Here is a 20,073-nt window from a genome sequence, read left to right on the forward strand (position 1 = left end):
CTAGAATAATTTTGTATTTGATTGACTTCCTACATCTAACTATATCCTATTTATTATTATTATTATTATTATTATTATTATTATTATTATTATTATTACTTTCTTGTTTAGCAATATTGGTTTAATAATAACTGCCAAGATAATATTTTATATACATGCTGTGTGTAGCATGAAATAGATATGAAAAAGCCCAAGTAATTTTTTTTGCAATATTAAAAAAATAAAAAAAATGCAAATGTGCATTTACTGAAGAAAAATGTTCTGCTACCCTTGTAATGATGAATTTTTCCATGTATGCCGGTGTTACTTTAAGTTAAGTTTAATAATACTATTCAGATTAAAAGTCCTAAAGGGTTCGACTCAATTGAAAACGTTGGAGATACAATGTTTTCAAGCTTTTGAAACGTTTGCAGCCACAGATAAATTATAAAATCTAGCATTTAAAAATAAATAAATAAATAAATAAATAAATAAATAAATAAATAAATGCTACAAGGACTTGATTTTATCAGACTGTTCTCTTAAATAATGACACATGATTTACATTTTGATAGAGGATCTTTTCTGTGAGGATTTCTGCAGTGTTTGCAAACAGTTGATCCATATAAAGTGTTAAGTTCTATTGATACTTTGATGTACAATATAGATTAAGATGTCTTTGAAAGACAGATGGTAGGCCTGTTCCAAGTACAGTCGACTCTGCATAACTTCATGGGCTTGAGTTTAACAGAGCCGCACTTTCTTGCCTGCTTTTCCTGTTGTTGTGCTGTTGCTTTGCGTTCTACGTCACTGCTATTGCGGAAATATAGTAGCATGTAGTAGCAGAAATATTTTTTTGAGTCCAGTGACTGCTAGCCCCTAGAAATGAAAAGGTTCTTAGGCTGTGGCAAGCCACTGACCTCATTTTTTGCTGTTTAGTCGATAAGTTTGGTAATTGTAAACACACTGCATTTAGAAATTAAAAAGAAAAAAAAAACAACTTTTTTTTAAAATTTGGAATTCTATTTATTCTGGATTTAAATGTTAGTAACAAAGAGTGTTTTAGGATCTCATAAGTGCTATCAAACCTGGACTGACATATTCAACTTCAAAACTTCATAAAAATAACTATCAAAATAACACCACCTCAAGAAAGATTTAACAATGTTTTTATTTACATTTTTACTACTCTGCAACTATCAAAACACAAAATTATGTGTAGTATCCAATAATTAATTATTTATTTAAAGCGAGTTAAACCTCAAAACCTATTTGCACAAACATACAGTAATGGGGAGGTCAGATTGTGCTTATTGCTAATGTTTCTTCGTAACCTATGTGAGTGATGCAGTCATGACGCCCACTATGTTTCACAGAGAAGTCCATCAGTCAGTATTCACAGTAGACGTGATATTGAGACACTCGACACTCAAAAATATGTGTTTATTATGAGGTTCAAGTTTGAGTGCTGTAAGTCGGTAAGCTTAACAGCATATACAACTATAAACAAAAATGTTCCTTTTTACATGACTTTTGGTGGGGTTTCTACAGGACAGCAAACACAAAGTGTAGTTCTTACATACCTTTAAAAAATAACGTTTGAAGTTGAAAGACTCTTTGTGTGCATCTGGTGCTTCTTCTGTGGTACAGTTTGCAGTTATTTTACGTTTTGGTTTGTTTGTTTGTTTACATATAATTCTGATACAACATGTTGTACATTTCTGCCTTTCTGGAGCGCCATTCAACCCAAAGTACATTTTTGTATGAAGAAAACGATTATAGCAAGCGTTGGGAATCTCGTTTCAATGTTTTTTTTCCAGAACTGGTAAATGTCGCTTTTCATTTCACTGACAACTCTGTAGTAAACACGATATTCACGGTGTGCTACACAGTTGTCTTCAAACAGTAGAATGGCCTCAAACACTTATTTTTCAGCTATGCTGAGATACTTCGCTTGATTTGGGTCAAAGACCCGACAGGCATTGAAAAATGATAGCAAGGCGACATTTGCGCAGCTGTTTCTGAAGGACCTCTAAACTGGTTACTAAGCAACCCGGTTCAGAGCTTTTAGTATGTCAGTTAAAATGCCACTATAAAATCTGTCAGTGAAATACAGTATTATTTAAGAACCATTAATTCATTAAAAATTATACAGGAAAAAACACACAGGAATTGAAATCATATATCATAAACGTTCAGGAAATATCCATCATTTATTTATTTAATAGAAATCATAGTATTATACCCCTTTCACGTAGCACCGTAGCAGAACCTCCAAAACAGCAGATGCTATGGCCAAATCGTAGCAGTTGCTGAAACACTCAACATTCTTTTTCTTTCTTTTTTTTTTTAAACACTCGAACTGCGCGCAATTATCCAAATTAAAATTCAAATGCATTGTAAAAGTAGACATTGGAACAGCGTAGCTTCATGCAATTAAGCAAGATATGCATTTAGCCGATATGCATTTAACCGTATCATAGAAAATGATACACTAAAAAACGGGACCAAATGCATGCTATGCAATTATCCAATATGCAAATAAGTGGAGTTGACTGTATAGATATTCTCCTCTTCCCCTTAATGTTAATACGAACAGAAGTTCCTAATTAAAATGGCTAGGTGATGTGATGACAGGCTGTTAGGTATGACTTTAATTCAAATGCCAAACAGTGCATTCAGTCTCCTTTTGTAGTCATCTTCAACTGAAAAATAAAAAGGGAGCACATGCATTTGAGTTATATGACCTGTCTAAACTATAAATTCATTAAGTATTTCGTTTATTCTGCTTTTTTAACAGGAATCCAGCTACCGTTTTGTATTTTCAAAAGTTACACAAATTAGTACTAGACAAGAAAAAGATGACTCTTGTTTCAAAAAGCATAATGTCCACACATAATGTATCCCGCTGCCTATATAGTACATTCATATCAGCTGTAGCTGAATCATAGATCTTATGAATTCATCAGTGCTTTTCGGCTGGGAGTCTGGTGGTTCTGTATATTTCAAAAGAGATCATTAATCTTGTACCAAACTCACAGACATGTCCCATGTGATCATCTCTTACATCTCTTACACTATTACATTTCTGATTCGCACTCTCTTAATGTTGGGCATTTATGAAAATCCAGTAAAGCTGCAATGTAGCATCATTATTAACCATTCTTTCCAAACAGTAACACAAGTGGGTTAGCATTGTTCCGGCAATTCCACTATAACTCATTTTTGCACAATACACTGATCACAGTACAGAAGTTATACACTTATTTTGTGAAGTTTGCTTTTCAGTACTTGGCGACAAAATACGGAAGTTAACCACGAGATATTGAAATAAAAAGGTAAAACAAAGTCCACTTGACCTAGTTCCTTGTAAGTCCTACCTTAAATAGGTTGAGTGTTTTGAAGTTATGGATGATTTATTAAAACTACAACTCCCAGCAGACTGCCCATGTGTGTCATTGTATAGCAATGACTCCTGTGTAGCCTATAACTAGATCACTCAGAACTCGCTCAAGGCTAGGGTGGGCAGGGTTTGATAACTTAGCACCAGTAGGCTGGTATTGTAATAGCAATACAAATTTCAATACAAAGTATAAATTAATCCACCCAGGGGCAAACTGTCCCATCACAATAATAAACAATAACCGCAAATCTTGCAATTAACAAAACAGAAGCAAATCTGAATAATCAACATAACACTCATAGATAAATGTATATATTGATACTAGTTTGTGGCTTTGAGGACACAATTAACCCACCTGTTTTTGCACTGCATTGTGCATCATAAGATACTTTCCTTGTAGCAGTTTATTGGAGCCTAAGGGCAAGGTTATAAACAGAATGAATCTTGCTATGCATACTATAACAGGCAGTGTGATCCAGGCACTGTCGCATAACTGTAGGTTTGCTTTAAAAATTTATTTTCATTTCACTGTCTTTGATAGTGAAAGTCTGCTGTGAGATTTATGCATTGTACTGTTGCAGATTAATTCAATGGAAGGGTGCAATAAATGCCTTTAGCGATTCCTTTTCATTACTCTAAATGACAATGATAGGCATCAGGAAGTTATTTTATTGGCTAGAAATGAAACTTGAATACTCGGTCCAAGAATGAAATTAACAATATACATAATAATGAGAGAGAGAGAGAGAGAGAGAGAGAGAGAGAGAGAGAGAGAGAGAGAGAGAGAGAAAGTTGTCCCTTTTATTTACAAACAGCAACAGCAAAAATCATATTAACACCATAAATAAAATCATCCATGTCACCTCCTGTCCACATCTCACTCCCATCATTACTTACCTTTTGAACGTCCATCACAATCAATTCCCTCTGTTTTACATCCACTGGGATTTGAACCCTTAAAACTCACTGTCTGACATCCTAACCACAAAATATACAGCATAACAAGCAGATGCTTTCATAAGTGAAATCATTCTAAGAAATACCATTGATTTTTCTTGGCCATGTTCACAAACGTTAGAAGGAAGGATAGGATTCTTCTAAAATGTTTTGCTTTGCATAAATTGAAATAAAAGTCAGACATTAAGCAATTAAAGAGACACAAGCTGAATACAGATGATCCTAGTTCACATTTTAATTCTGCTGTTTATTAGCATAGACCAGTAAATGTGATTCCCTCTGGAATATGGATCACACATTCTTGGATTCATCAAACAGCAAAAGCACAGCAGTATAGTGCACATCTGTTTTCACATCACAAAGTACATCCATTTGCACAACTCCCCATTTTTAATGAGTACAGTGCTTTTGTGTTTGCCTACATCATACTTAGTGTTCTGCATTTTTGGTTTTTATCTTTGTATCATATTATCTTATCTATAAAAAAAATGTCCCGGGAATTTTTCTGAGCTTATTTTACAAATATTAAAATAAGGATACAAATCGGTAAAACAATGTTTTTAATTGAAAAGGTAAAAATCAGAGAAAAAAATCTTGTGGAATTTTTACACGTGGAATATGATGCGTAGCAGTTCAGGTTTCTTATTAGGTTTAATGTCCCTGGCATGTCTGATGAAGCACAATCTGTGCAAGTCGAAGCCACATTTTCCCAAGTTAGCTGGTACTTTACGAACGTTTGGGCAATCGCTGTGCTGACGGAAACAGTATCTACAGAAGATATGAACATGACATCAACACAAAACAAGTCAGGTTTATTCGCCTTGAAATCATAAAAAGAAAAGAAAATTGACAGAACTGTGTGGTGCAAGCCATCGGAAGACGCGTCAAAAATCACACTGGACATTTCCATCAATGTGTTCCATAAGTTTACCAAGTAAAGCATCACTATTTTCTGTCAAATATTTACGATGAAGATTGTCGGCATTAGGCAGTGTTTTAACTGATGGACAGACAGTACTGTCGCACAAAGTCACCGATACATAGCTCTCTGCAATCAACAGTGGCTGTTCAGCAAAGCACAGCGCTCTGACAAACTCATTAACAGTCATTCTGCGCTCTCTTTTATTAAAGTGCGTGTAAAAGCCGCAGCAATGGATTGGTTGTCTCTCAGTTCACATTCTTGTTTTAGTTTAATGTGTTGCTTACTTTCAGTGTGTTTTTTTCTGTCAGCGTGAACATGTACCTCAATGCATCCTCTGCCTCATCTAGCCCACTTCTGCTATGTGCCTTGTTGTATACTTCAAAGCATTTGTTTTCTTTTGAATGTCCATAAACTGATTTACGTTTTCGCCCCATTCCTCATCCACTCAAAATATTATATTTTCGCGTAAGTATTTCAATTTAGTTTTTGATCAAGCTAGTTACTACGTCCAACAATAATCAGACTGATTGGCCAACAGAATCAGGTGATAACGTGTTTGTGAACAGAGAACCAAAAATGTGTTATGTTTGAACGTCACGACAACATGATTCTGTGCTGTAGTTATCTGTCTCTAGCATAGTGTATGTATATAACATGCATATTGTACAGCTTTTTTTCTGTACAATGTACACAAGTATGTTATTCAACTGTATTCATTACAGCAAGGACAGAAAACCATACATTATAGACATGGTACATACAGGGATTTCAGCAAAGGCAGTGTGTGTTATAAACATGTTATATATAAACTCTCCAACAACACACATTTTGAATTTGTGGTAATCAGGTTGATAAAACACCTGGCATGGGTCTAAAGAACACCACATCCTTTGTTCCAACATGTACCTGGTGTAATGTGTAATTAGCCATGTAATTTCATGTACATTTCTGATAACTTTCCATCACAATTGAATTAGACGTTGTAAACTGTTCAGTTGAAACACAGCCCATGTCATATTTGCTCCTGTACTACTGGCTAACCAATAAGGTAACTTAATACCAAAAATACCAATTATCTTCTACCCAAGTACCTTCACTGGACAAATCTCTGCTCAATTCGAAGATCAATACAACTGCCCTTTCTGAATCTTCTAAAAAGGAAGGAGTCCTCAAATTGGAGAATGGCAGAAAACTGTTTTTTTTTTATTTCAAAGTGTTGCGTAGATTAAATAATTAAGTAGAAGCTCCTGCTGATCTCAGAAATGATAACACATGGCCCACACAACCATGGTGTAACCAGTTTTGATGAACAAGTGTCTGCAGTGAGTGTCTTATCCCCAATTGCTTCAAACAGGGGCTCCAAATAGAATACAATAGTTGCAATCAGCAAATCAATGTATCCATAACTGCCTCCAGATCAGTTGTAAGCATGATTGATAACGTTGCATAATTAATACTCAGGAGCACAATCATACTCCAAGCATTTTCCCAGGGACATAAACACACACAGTGTGTGCATACACCAGAGAAACTTCTGGGACCAACCCAGCTGTGATCCATGAAATAAAATCATCTCTTTTCCACCCACCTCTCTTGCTGAGGGGGTTAGAAAAGAGATGATGTAGCCCTTGCGCAGCACTGTTCTGAAGATTATTTCTGAGGGGATTAACCATGCTGAATCTCGCTGATAAAACATTAATCACAAAATGCATAATAGTAATTGAATGCTACTTAGGACATGTTTTCTATTAAAACAGCTACCAATTACCAATGATTTGTGACCTTACATATACCTTGCTTCTTACAATCCCACCGTTGTAAGAGAAAACAATCCTAGGTGAGCTGTCCTTTATTTCTCCTTCCTTCTTAGAATGTATTACTTGATATTATATGGTTGTAGGTCAACATAATTATGGAAATTCATTTATTTAACAGTCAACCCTGCCTGAAAACTGTGAGAAAAGTGGGGAAATACAAGTAGAAAATCATAAAACTATCCACTACAATAGTGTATTTCAGAATTGCAGTCCACTTGTTTAAATGTACGATTAAAATGTCACACTATGTCTGGTGCAATGTAAGTAACAGACAATGCTGCATTCTTTCTCGATTGATTTTAATTACATATTATAGAACAAGATATATGAACTATCAAAAAATACATGCAAATTGTAGATTTTTATATATGGTCCATTAAGTTACAATACATTTTGCCATTGCTGAAACCCTGTTCCCAACACAACTCAGTACCTTAAATTTCCTCCCCGTATGATCAATTGCACAAGAAAGCCATGCTCGTTTGGACAGTCAATCATAGATCTTATGAGCATTACAGTATCTTGCTGCTGTTGTATTTTAAAAATGCCTAAGCTTTATATCAGCCTAATTTATCTTCATTTATTTTTCTTCATCTTTTAGAAGCAATTGATGCAGGTTAGTGTCATGGCATAAGATACCATTTACAATTCATGTCCAGGGAAAGCATTAATTAGTTAGGTTACATATCAATTGATGCAGCTTGAGCAAACCACAGTCAATGAATGTGTTTTTGGTTCAATGAAAAGTCCAAGAAACACACTGCAGATTGTAAACCGGGTTTACTTACATTTTTATTTTTTATCAAAGATATGTTTGAAGCATAAATAATTAAGCAGTGTTTGATAATTAGTTAAATAATAATGCATTGGTGCAGGGACATGTTTGATGTCATCACCATTTCCTGTGAATCCATTACTTGTTCATGCATTATTCATCATTAAGGCGATGTGTGATGATGTCCAACAGTGGATTTTTCAATGACAATATGGGAGATCTTATCTAAAGCAACCAAATTAGTATTCAGCCGTTGCAAATTTCCATCTTTTCAATGCCTTCCAGTGCCTCATTCACTTTGCTCCTCGAATGAGAAGGCTCACAGGTTTTGTGTACTAGTACAAGCAGTTTTGCCAATTGAAGTTCTCTGCCAAACAACTTCAAAACATAAAAAGCTAATTATTCTTCAGAAACACGTAGGGAAGGAATCTTGACTAGCGGTTAGAGCAAAATGGTTAAGAATAATTTAGTTTAAGACATGCTTGTGGATATAAAATGCATGCCGGTCGGTGACAAATCAGTTTAGTCTAATAGTAAATGACATCTTACAATTATAGAATGTGATAATTATACAAGAGTACAAACACTCAATCATAAATTACCAAGTAAAAAAAAAGGGTTTTCCGTTTTCTATACTGCTTACATATAAGCTTTCTTTCAAAATATTGATCTAGATTGCTGCAGAGTTGACAGTTCTCACTATTAAAGCAAAAAGGATTAGTAACTGCTTGCATTTGTGTCAGGAGAGTTAAAAATGATATGACCTCTGCTCAAGTTATACCGTAGTCTCCTGTACTCACAACCTGCAACCCTTACTATTGCCTCAAGTCATCTGTATGGTATAGTCACGGCTCAAAGCTTTTGTTTTCCTCTTGCATAGTTTGTAGCACCTGAACTAATTACAACGAACCAACACACTATTGTTCATACTTTAAAATCATCCTCTGGACCACTTTTATTCAAACCCATAAGCCAAACTATTTCCTCATGCCTTATGTTAAACCCTCACTAATATTCAGTACAAAAATTAGAAAACATATTGAAGGAACTGCAATTGCCATTTTATTACAGCGAGGACTGAAACACACAGCAAGGATTTACTCTTGTGTTTGACATCCAAATGTTCGTAGCTCCAGGTTACAAGCTGTTAAACAGATTTTACAGAGCATCCCAGATGCCCCCCCGAAGGAGAAGGGGACTTGATTAGCTGTACTGTTAGACACATTAAAGAAAATCTGGCATTAATTTAAAGCTAATTTAATGAGATGAGTCGTTTAAAAAATAAAGCTTTTTAAAGCGTCACTCACACATTTTTGAAAATAACACAAGTGGGAGTGTTCAGATAGTATGATCCCCATTGTGGTTTGGGAGACTCTGGTTTGGGTTGAGGCAAAGCTGTTTAAATAAAAAGGAAGTTTGTTTTGGGCTATCTTAAGAAGGCAAATGGGTTCTTGCATTAGTTACAATTACAGACTGCATTTGTTTTTTGTGTGTAGTTAACATGCACATCTAAAATGTGACAGATTGTGGGCAATGAGAAACACATTTGAGACAGCAGTTACAATAAATGTAAATGAGTCATTTGAACTTTAATGCTATCCAATGGCCACCCACAGTTTTACAAGTTATGAAAAGTGGTGCTGGGACATTGCATCATAATGTAAACAAAACTCATTGGGCAGCTTCACATGCACACGTGAATGGAAATTAGGCATCTGTGTTAAAAAAATGTCTCATGGACAGTAACAGTTCAGTTTAAAACTACAGGATCCCACAATATTGTTAGATGTTGCATTTTTTTCAAACCACCTTACTTCAGAAATTCAGCTTTCTTCCAGAAGCATGCTCAGTGATTGATAAAGTATTGAATTCATCCTGGAGTAAGAGCACCAGCACAATGGGATATTGAATGGGTAAGACATTAAATATAAGTGATATAAAAGTATCCTTTGTTATTCTGTGTACCAAAAACCTTGAAACCTGATACTGAACACATTGAACATGCTGGGGGTGTCGAGTGCTGCCATCCAAACATAGCCTGGTATTTATTTTGCTGCAGTGAAAGCCTTCTGAATTCAGTGCTTTTTAGTGAATTTTCATCGTCATAGTTAAGGCAAATTAAATGGAAGTCTGAGCATAGCTGAGTCAAATTGGATCTGATTAAGTTGCGGGCAGAGTCTCCAGAGATGTTTCCAGGCACTGATGTGAAGCAAAGTCAACTTCTAATGTTTCACAAGTTGGATTTGTAATATTACAACATTAAACAAGAACAAAGTCATTACTTTGGTTTTACTGGTCTTGAATCTGTATTTTGTATTTTTTGCAATGCTTTGTATTTCTTTATGGCATCTGTAGCTTTTTGTTTTACTTTAGAAGGAACGTACCCCATCTAATATGATAATTGAATGACAGGAAAGATGACAACAAAACGACCCCAGTCACCCTTATGTCTGCTGAAATTCAGTATGACTTTTATTAAACAGTTTGGGTCCAAATGGTTGTTATTGGTCATTATAGGACATGTAACTGCCTTACAATATTATTTGTCCAGATGTAACTAAAGAAATATACAGAACTACAAACCATTCAGTGGGAAGACATTGACAAAATACCTCTTGTGGAAACGGTGGTCTAAGTTTCTTAATAATTAATTTAGTGTTTAAGTTATGTATGGTATGAAGTAATTTAGGTAAACAACAACAACAACCTGTTTTCTTTTTTCTTTTTTATATAATTTGTTAAATAATAATAATAATAATAATAATAATAATAATAATAATAATAATAATAGGATTTCTTATTACAGATAAGATAAAGTTCATACAAAAAGTGATTTTCTTTTGACAGTTAAGGATCACTTAAATTACATGTGCTTGTTTTTAGTTCGGCAAAATATAGTGCTAGCGCTTGTTCAAACTACCACAACATCCAAGTAACAACAAAAGTGTGAATTATTGTGTACAAAACCATTACTGTTACCCGAGTAGAAAATGTCTGCCATAAAGTCATTGTTATTCCCTGTTTTTTTGTCTACAGTAGTATATTGAGTACAATAGTGTGCTGTTTTGTTTGATTTTCAAGTAAAGATGAAGATTACCTGTTATATGGTTTCTTCGTAGAATGATGAACTCCACACACAGTGTGAACTCCCAGTCTCCAACCAAACAATGTATTTCCCAGAGATCTTTGATATAAACTTTTTTGGTGCCAAGGTAGTATCCCTCCTCTATAAAACCTCCCACAGCCTTTAGTGTTGTTGTCAAAATTTCCAATAAAAAATCAGTAAATACAATAAATGGGGGAAGGAGGATGGGATATAGGTGTGTGGAGTTCATCATTCTACGAAGAAACCATATTACAGGTAATCTTCATCTTCTTACTTTGTATAATGAACGCCACACACAGAGTGAACTTAGATAAAGGGTGGTAGGTCAGCTATTAGTGGAAGAAGCCAGCCACAGAGTGAATAAAGGTGGGCTGAGAGCAAGACACATTTAAATTGTAATGGTTTATAAAGGGAGAGGCCCAGGTAGCAGCATTGCATATGTTTTATATAGTTTATAACAAAACTCAATACAGGATGTAATCCACCACGCAATGTTCTGTTTTGACACAGGTTTGCCCTGAGTTTGTGAGTTAAAAGACACAAAAAGCTGTCCTGATGCTCTTTTATTGATAGTTCTGTGAATGTAGAAATTCAGTGCACTCCTTACATCATTTAGGTGGTATCTAGCCTCCTCTTCTGATTTATGGGGTTTTTGGTAAAAATCATGAAAAGTTATGACCTAGTTAATATGAAAACTTCTTACTACCTTAGGTAGGAATTGGGGATTTGGTCTACAGACAATCCTGTCCCTGAATGACTGGAAGTAGGGTGCATCAATCCCTAGTGCTTGGAGTTCACTTACCCTCCTTGCTGACATCACTGCCACTAGAAACACTGTTTTCCATGTCAAGAATTTTTCATTGCATGTCGCCATGGCCTCAAAAGGTGGTCCCATAAGTTTTTTCAGTACCAGACTGAGGCTCCATTGAGGAATAATCTGTTTCCTTGGAGACCTTAGGTGGTTAACCCCCTTAAGAAATCTAGATACTGCAGGGTGAGAACCTTCCGGGTGATTTTCCCACCCAGGTAAAATACTGGATATTGCTGCAATGTGCACCTTGATGGAGGATATTGAAATACCCCTGTGGAACAGGTGGCTAAGGTAGGATACAAATGTAAATAGAGATACATTTGTGTAGTGCAGATGTTTTGAGCTGCATCAGACAGCACATTTTCTCAATTCTCCTGTATAGGCTTGAAAAGTGGAGGTTTTCTTTGAAGCAAGTACGATATTGACTACTTGTTCAGATAGCCCTTAATTTGTTAGTTTTTGCCATTCAATCTCCAGACAGCTAGCTGTAACTATGAAGGATTGTTGTGCAGCATCTTCCCCTCATTTTGAGACAGCAAATTGCAGCTCACCGGTAAGTACACAGGTCCCTCCTCTGCTATTTCCAGGAACTCTGAGAACCAGAACCTCTTGGCCTAGTAAGGGGCTACCAGAATGAGAGTAGCTTTGTCTCTTCTTGTTTTCCTGAGCACCGCTGGGATTAGTGGCATGGGAGGGTATGCATACATTAAGCTGTTTGACCATGAAATGGAAAGACCGTCTGTTGCCATGGCTCCTTTTCCTGGAAACAGGAGCAAAACAGTAGCAGCTGGGAGCTTTATGTTGTGGTAAATAGGTCTATTTTTGAGAGCCCTAATTTTCTGAATACCTCCTGTAATACTTCTGGTTGAATCTTCCACTCGTGAGGCATCGTTTCTCTGCTCAGCAGGTCTGCAAGTCTGTTATCGAGCCCGGGTATGTATGTTGCCTGAATAGTGATGTCCTGTGTCCTGCACCAGTTCCAGATTCTTATGGCTAGAAAGCACAGTGTCCATGATTGTGTGCCTCCTTGGTGGTTTATGTATTTTACAGCTGTGGTGTTGTTGGTAAGAACTAGTGCTGCCCTTTTGTTTAAGAGTGGTGCAAAGTGTTTCAGTGCTAGGAAGATTGCTGACAGCTCCAGATGGTTTATATGGTGGTGTTTTTGTCTTGGTAACTAAAAGCCTTGGACCTGGTTTTCTGATAAGTGTGCTTCCCACCCTAGTAGTGAGGCATCTGCATACAGGCGAAGTGTCAGAGGTAGTTGGGACAGCTGTAGTCCCATCTTTACCCGAGGTGAGAGTCTCCACCATCTTGCCTCTGTTGCAGCTCCTGGTGAAACCTTGATGAGGTGAGAATCTGGAAGGGTTGGATTCCATGATGAAAGGAGACACCCCTGTGTGTGTCTCATGTGTAGCCTTGGGTCTCTTACCAGGTGAACTGATGATGCTATGTGCCTCAAAAATTGTTGAAAACCCTTTGCTGTTAGCTTGGCTCCTATACTGAATAGACTTGCTTTTTGATGAATGGTGCTCAAATTCTGTTCGGTGAGATACACTGTTCCTGAGATTGTGTTGAATTATGCCCCCAGGAAGGTTAACGACTGTGTCGGGCAGAGCGATAATTTTTCCCGGTTTACCAACAGACCCAGGTCTTGAAAAAGATGAAGAATCATATTTCTGTGTGTTAGCACCATTCCCTTAGATGGAGCCCATACCAGCCAGTCATCTATGTACAGGTAAACGTGGATGCCCTTGCTTTGCAGATGTGCTGCTACTTCATCCGTTACCTTGGTGAATATCCTGGGTGCTGTGGAGATACCGAAAAGAAGAACTTTGAACTGGTACTGGCAGTCCTTAATGGCAAACCATAGGTATTTCCTGAAATCCTTGTGTATGGGGATATGGAAGTAGGCATCCTTCAGGTCTATAGAAACTAGCCAGTCCCCTATTTGAACTGCTTTTATGACGGTGGCCAATGATACCATTTTGAACTTTTCCGTCCAAATGTATTTGTTCAGACCTCTGAAGTCTAGAATGGTTCTGAACTTCCCATTATTTTTGTGAATTAAGAAGTACCTGGAGTAGTGGCCCTGCCCTTGAGAAGATGACGGGACCCGTTCTATGGCGAGGGAAAGGAGCATGGATTTTACCTCCTTGTTGCTGGTGGTTGACGCTGGAATGATATTTTGTATCCATGTTGTACTATCCCCAGGACCCAGGTGTTTGATGTTATTTTCTGCCAATTTGTTAGAATATGTGACACTCTCTCCCCTACTGGCAGATGTGGGGGGGTGGACAGGATTATGAGCGGACAATGTCAGGAAGTAGTAGATGGCCTACCTCGGGAGGATCCATATGGCCTGAAATCTTGGCTCCGTTTTGTCTTTTAAAATAAGCCTTATTGAAGGGTGCACCTCTCCTGGCTGTTTAGCAGGATCTAATGACCTGTCTTGCCTCTTTCATCTGTGCCAGGCAGTCTTTGAGGCCAGTGCCGAACAGTAGCCCTGAACGGGTAGTTACAGTACCTTTGTTTGTTTGTCAGGGGTTAAGGCCGCTGTTTTCATATGCAGGTACCGTCTTTCAGATATAGCATTAGCCACAGGCCTAGCATTGGTGTCCATACTATCGCATGCCGTCTGTAACTGGATTTTTGCAGCATTTTTGCCCTCTTCTGCAGTCTGCATGACCAGTTCAATGTTCTCCGGGGTAAAGGAAGCAGACAGCTCGCTCCACATCTTGTGTTGGTATTTTGCAGCATGTATTTGGTAGGCATGCTGCAAGTGGAGGCGGAGTAGCCTCTTTTCAGGAAGGTATCAACCTTTCTGTCTCCCCGATCTAGACCAGATCTGTATGATGCACCTGTGGCAGGTATTCACATGATGGTGTCTACCTTCGGCAATTTAAACATATAATTTTTATGATTTGCCGGTATCCTGTAGAACTTGTCTACTCTGGGAATATGTGGTGCAGCAAAAGCTGGTGTACCCCATGAAACCTCAGTGGGCCTTCAGACTGCCTCATGGAAGAGGAAACCTTCAAAGGCTTTCCTATCCTTTGCATCAATGATGCTTAGGAAATCATCCTCTTCAGTACCTGTCTGGTTAGTAATGTTGAGGGATGATGACATTCTTTTTAAAACAGCGTCTGCATTAGTATACACAATTGCAGTACCGTCTCCAGCCACTGCAGCGTCCTCATCTGACCCCGTCCATGACGTCATCATCTTCCAGGCTGTGTGTGTCTGCAGAGTAATCCTGCTCCCTTGCAGTCCATGCTGTTGCGGTATCAGAAACCTCCAGCCGGTCTACATGCTGGGGAGGCAGAGCCTGCCTTGAGCTCTCCAACTCCTGCAGCCAGTGGAAAAAAAGACTTTGGTCACTGTTGGCATTGTTACCTGTGCAGGAGTTGGTTGAGTAGACACTGTAGGAATTTTAGTAATGGCCGCCACTCTTTACGGAAGCATGTCTTTCTCCTTGCTGTCCCGGGTGTGTTTTTGCAGTTCTCTTTCTCGGGGGAGACGTAGTGTCCTGTTTCTCCCTGGAACTGCTTGGTCTTTTTGTTGTGGAGGATGAAGAGCGGGTTCTTTCCGACCGCGGAGCTGGGGACGAAAGAGCCCTTCCCTTTTGTGTCGGTGTGTCCGACATGTCAACACACATCAGACACACATTTCTAACACAAGAAGGTGAAAGAGGGGAACCACACTGAACAAACAGAAGGCATGTGTACAGCACACTGATAGAAGCAGAAAGAAACTATAGATTTAAAAAAAAAACGGAGAAAAAAAAATACAATATCCTTTTTTTTTTTCAAACGAATGAAGCTCAATTATAGCTAAGTCCGGACCCAAGCATATGCAGGAGAAATTTGGCACCAAAAACGTTTATATAAAGGATCTCTGGTAAAGAGATTATTTGGTTTTTCTCCTGACCCTAGCAACATGGCGACTGAGAGTTCACGCTGTGTGTGGAGTTCATCATACGAGGTAAAAAATGCTATTTGCTAGGCTATTTAGGCCAAGCAGTAATGACCTTTTGAATGTTTGCAAACAGCTTACAATTCCATACCTGGATGCTGAAATGCCACGAGAACAACACACAGGCAAGCGGTATTATATATATATATATATATATATATATATATATATATATATATATATATATATATATAGATAGATAGATAGATAGATAGATAGATAGATTGTATATATATATATATATATATATATATATATATATATATATATATATATATACAGACGTGCTCATATTTGTTGGTACCCTTACAGCTCGTTGAAATAATGCTTCATTCCTCCTGAAAAGTGATGAAATTAAAAGCTATTTTATCATGCATACTTGCATGCCTTTGGTATGTCATAGAATAAAGCAGAGAAGCTGTGAAAATAGATGAATTATTGCTTATTCTACAAAGATATTCTAAAATGACCTGAACACATTTGTTGGTACCCCTTAGAAAAGATAATAAATAATTGGATTATAGTGATATTTCAAACTAATTAGTTTCTTTAATTAGTATCACACATGTCTCCAATCTTGTTATCCGTCATTCAGCCTATTTAAATGGAGAAAAGTGGTCACTGTGCTGTTTGGTATCATTGTGTGCACCACACTAAACATGGACCAGAGAAAGCAAAGGAGAGAGTTGTCTGAAGAGATCAGAAAGAAAATAATAGACAAGCATGGTAACGGTAAAGGCTACAAGACCATCTCCAAGCAGCTTGATGTTCCTGTGACAACAGTTGCAAATATTATTAAGAAGTTTAAGGTCCATGGAACTGTAGCCAACCTCCCTGGGCGCGGCCGCAAGAGGAAAATCGACCCCAGATTGAACAGAAGGATAGTGCGAATGGTAGAAAAAGAACCAAGGATAACTGCCAAAGAGATACAAGCTGAACTCCAAGGTGAAGGTACGTCAGTTTGTGATCGCACCATCCGTCGCTTTTTGAGCGAAAGTGGGCTCCATGGAAGAAGACCCAGGAGGACTCCAGTTTTGAAAGAAAAACATAAAAAAGCCAGACTGGAATTTGCTAAAATGCATATTGACAAGCCACAATCCTTCTGGGAGAATGTCCTTTGGACAGATGAGTCAAAACTAGTCACATCAGCTCGATGTTCACAGACGAAAAAATGAAGCTTTCAAAGAAAAGAACACCATACCTACAGTGAAACATGGAGGAGGCTCGGTTATGTTTTGGGGCTGCTTTGCTGCGCCTGGCACAGGGTGCCTTGAATCTGTGCAGGGCACAATGAAATCTCAAGACTATCAAGGCATTCTGGAGCGAAACGTACTGCCCAGTGTCAGAAAGCTCTGTCTCAGTCGCAGGTCATGGGTCTTCCAACAGGATAATGACCCAAAACACACAGCTACAAGCACCCAAGAATGGATAAGAACAAAACATTGGACTATTCTGAAGTGGCCTTCTATGAGTCCTGATCTGAATCCTATCAAACATCTATGGAAAGAGCTGAAACTTGCAGTCTGGAGAAGGCACCCATCAAACCTGAGACAGCTGGAGCAGTTTGCTCAGGAAGAGTGGGCCAAACTACCTATTAACAGGTGCAGAAGTCTCATTGAGAGCTACAGAAAACGTTTGATTGCAGTGATTGCCTCTAAAGGTTGTGCAACAAAATATTAGGTTAGCGGTCCCATCATTTTTGTCCATGCCATTTTAATTTGTTTTCTTATTTACAATATTATGTTGAATAAAAAATCAAAAGCAAAGTCTGATTTCTATTAAATATGGAATAAACAATGGTGGATGCCAATTACTTTTGTCAGTTTCAAGTTATTTCAGAGAAAATTGTGCATTCTTCGTTTTTTGTGGAGGGGTACCAACATATTTGAGCATGTATATATATATATATATATATATATATATATATATATATATATATATATATATGCATATTGTTTTTTCTCCTAAGAAGTGTTCAATTTAGAAATAGATCATGGATTCAGAGATTGCAACAGGGCCGTCTGTAGATTGTTTGATAGGCAACAAGTGTCCGTAGGCACATGATTTCAGTATCAGTGCACCAGAAGGCATCTAGTTGTCTACTGCCTTAAATACGTTCTACAAAAGAAGACTGGGTTCCGAGTTGCCAGGGGCTACCCTGCAGACACTGCCTGATATTAGGTTGGCAATATACACTAGCTTCAGTTCATTAACTATTCTTCTCTTGTCTCTTAGGAGACAGGCACTCATAATCTTGTAATACACACACACACAAGATGCATTTGACTATAAGAAAGAGAGGAGGTTAATTGCTGGCTTGTCAGTATAGTATGTAACCACCACAACCAACAACTCAAACATCATCAGCGGACTATGGTGAAATATACATATTTCTGCAGGGTACAGTCACCACCGCTTAGAACGGGCGTGTTATTCATGGACCGTTATTCACCCACAGTAAGCGATGGACAGTATAAACTCCCACACAATAACCTGACATTCAAAATGTCCCCCAATCTCAGTAAACAAAACAAACACGCATGTATGCGGTTAGCAATCTTTATTGAGACACGCATTACACTAATAAAAAAATGGATTAAAACCTATGAATGTAATACAAAGTGAGTGCAAAAAAGTTCTGCAAGTGCAGAAATGTACATTGGACCGTCTGTTTTTGCAAGTGTGGACGGCAAACTTTGTCAGAGTTTTCAAAAAAATCCCAGTTCGGCTCTCTGTCCGGATGCTGCTCCATAGCACGATCCAAACAGCGGAGTCTGCCCAAAATATACGGCATGCTTAACACGGTATAAACTATGCCTTTGTTATTGAAATCAATGGCAAACACTATTTGTCCAATATAAACGGCTGCCCACAATAACCCTGGACAGTGTAAGTGGTGGATTACTGTACAATGTTTGACATTATGCTGTATGCATGGAAATCAACTTTGTAGTTGTGCTTGGTGAATTTCTTATATGTCATTGGTTACAACTACAGTAATACAGGTAATAACAATGCTGTATATAAATATCCCACATTTATTTTGAATAGTAGCTCAAGGAAACATGAACTCATTTCAATGCTCTAATGGGTAAATTAAGACAAAGATGATTTAACTTTTTTTTTTTTAAATACAAGTCAATGTCCTACAACATTGGAGAAACCTACATTACTGACATAAGCAGAATACATTCGTTTATTCTAACATACATTTTCAATGAAAGCGTAAAGGTGGAGCCTGGAGGGTATTTGTCTAAATAGGGAAGATCAAGAATATCATTAAGCAGAGCTGTGGGAGATGGCCTACCTAACATAATTATAGTCAAGAAGGTCTCTGACGTCAACTGGAATACAAGGGGATATATATTTTAGGCACAGCATACATAAAACATTTGTCTTGTAATTAGGACTAACAAGTGTCATCTTGTATCCAAAAAGTAAGGATCACAAAATGGCACACTGGTCTTAGGAGTCAAAATAGACAAAACATTGACTAAGGTGTTATTTACTCAGAGCACAATGTTACATTTTCTGTGTTGATTGGTTGCAAACTATGAAACTGCACTGTATTGGCAATACATTAAATTCCAAAGATTTTTTATTGTGTTTGAAATCATCCCTAGTCCTTTAGGTGCTGACACATTAAGATTAGTTTTATGAGACATTCTCCTTTTTTATTACTATTTCAGTCTTGGTGCACATAATAGGTTGTCTCATAGGATACGTCTAATGTGAACGTCTAATGATCATTTGTTTTCTACTGAGGATGACTAACTGCATCTGCAGAATTGCTGACAACCACAGAATCCGGTACTGTATTACAATTGGAGTTTAGTTTTGATGACCTGAAGCATAGGCTTGTGTAAACAGAAATCCACCTGCAATTAGAAAACCTACCAAATTCAGTGCCTTCAGTTGACTTCAGCAAATGTTTGGTTCACACATGGGGACTGAACTCCAATTGCTGCAGTGTTTGCAGCTGCACAGTCAAGTCTGATGGTGAGTTACTCGAATATGAAGCATGGGGGCAAATGGTATTATATAATGGTATCGGATAAAAAGGGATTATGTACTAAAAAGGTATGCACGTATGCCCATAAATCACTTTTATGCTCCATCACCACTGCCTGTCTAGGGAAATGTATAAATTATATATATATATATATATATATATATATATATATATATATATATATATATTATGCCTTTTGAAAAGCCACCTAAAATGGAAAATCTGAGTTAACAAACCAAAGCCTTCACTGCTGTGTTGTACTAGCTGGTGTGCAGATCGATCTCTGAGGCTTGTTATGCATATGATATTGACAAACCAG

The 20,073-nt window shown here is 37.5% G+C and overlaps 1 protein-coding gene across 3 annotated transcripts in view; it reads left to right on the forward strand.

Moving 5' to 3' along the window:
• Window positions 1–20,073, forward strand: part of LOC117424133 (protein shisa-6-like) — a 148,574-nt gene that overhangs the window by 27,413 nt on the left and 101,088 nt on the right. The gene's annotated exons all lie outside the window — the stretch shown is intronic.

The sequence above is a fragment of the Acipenser ruthenus genome, chromosome 19 (genome assembly GCF_902713425.1).
Source record: "Acipenser ruthenus chromosome 19, fAciRut3.2 maternal haplotype, whole genome shotgun sequence".
Classification (NCBI taxonomy): Eukaryota; Metazoa; Chordata; class Actinopteri; order Acipenseriformes; family Acipenseridae; genus Acipenser; species Acipenser ruthenus.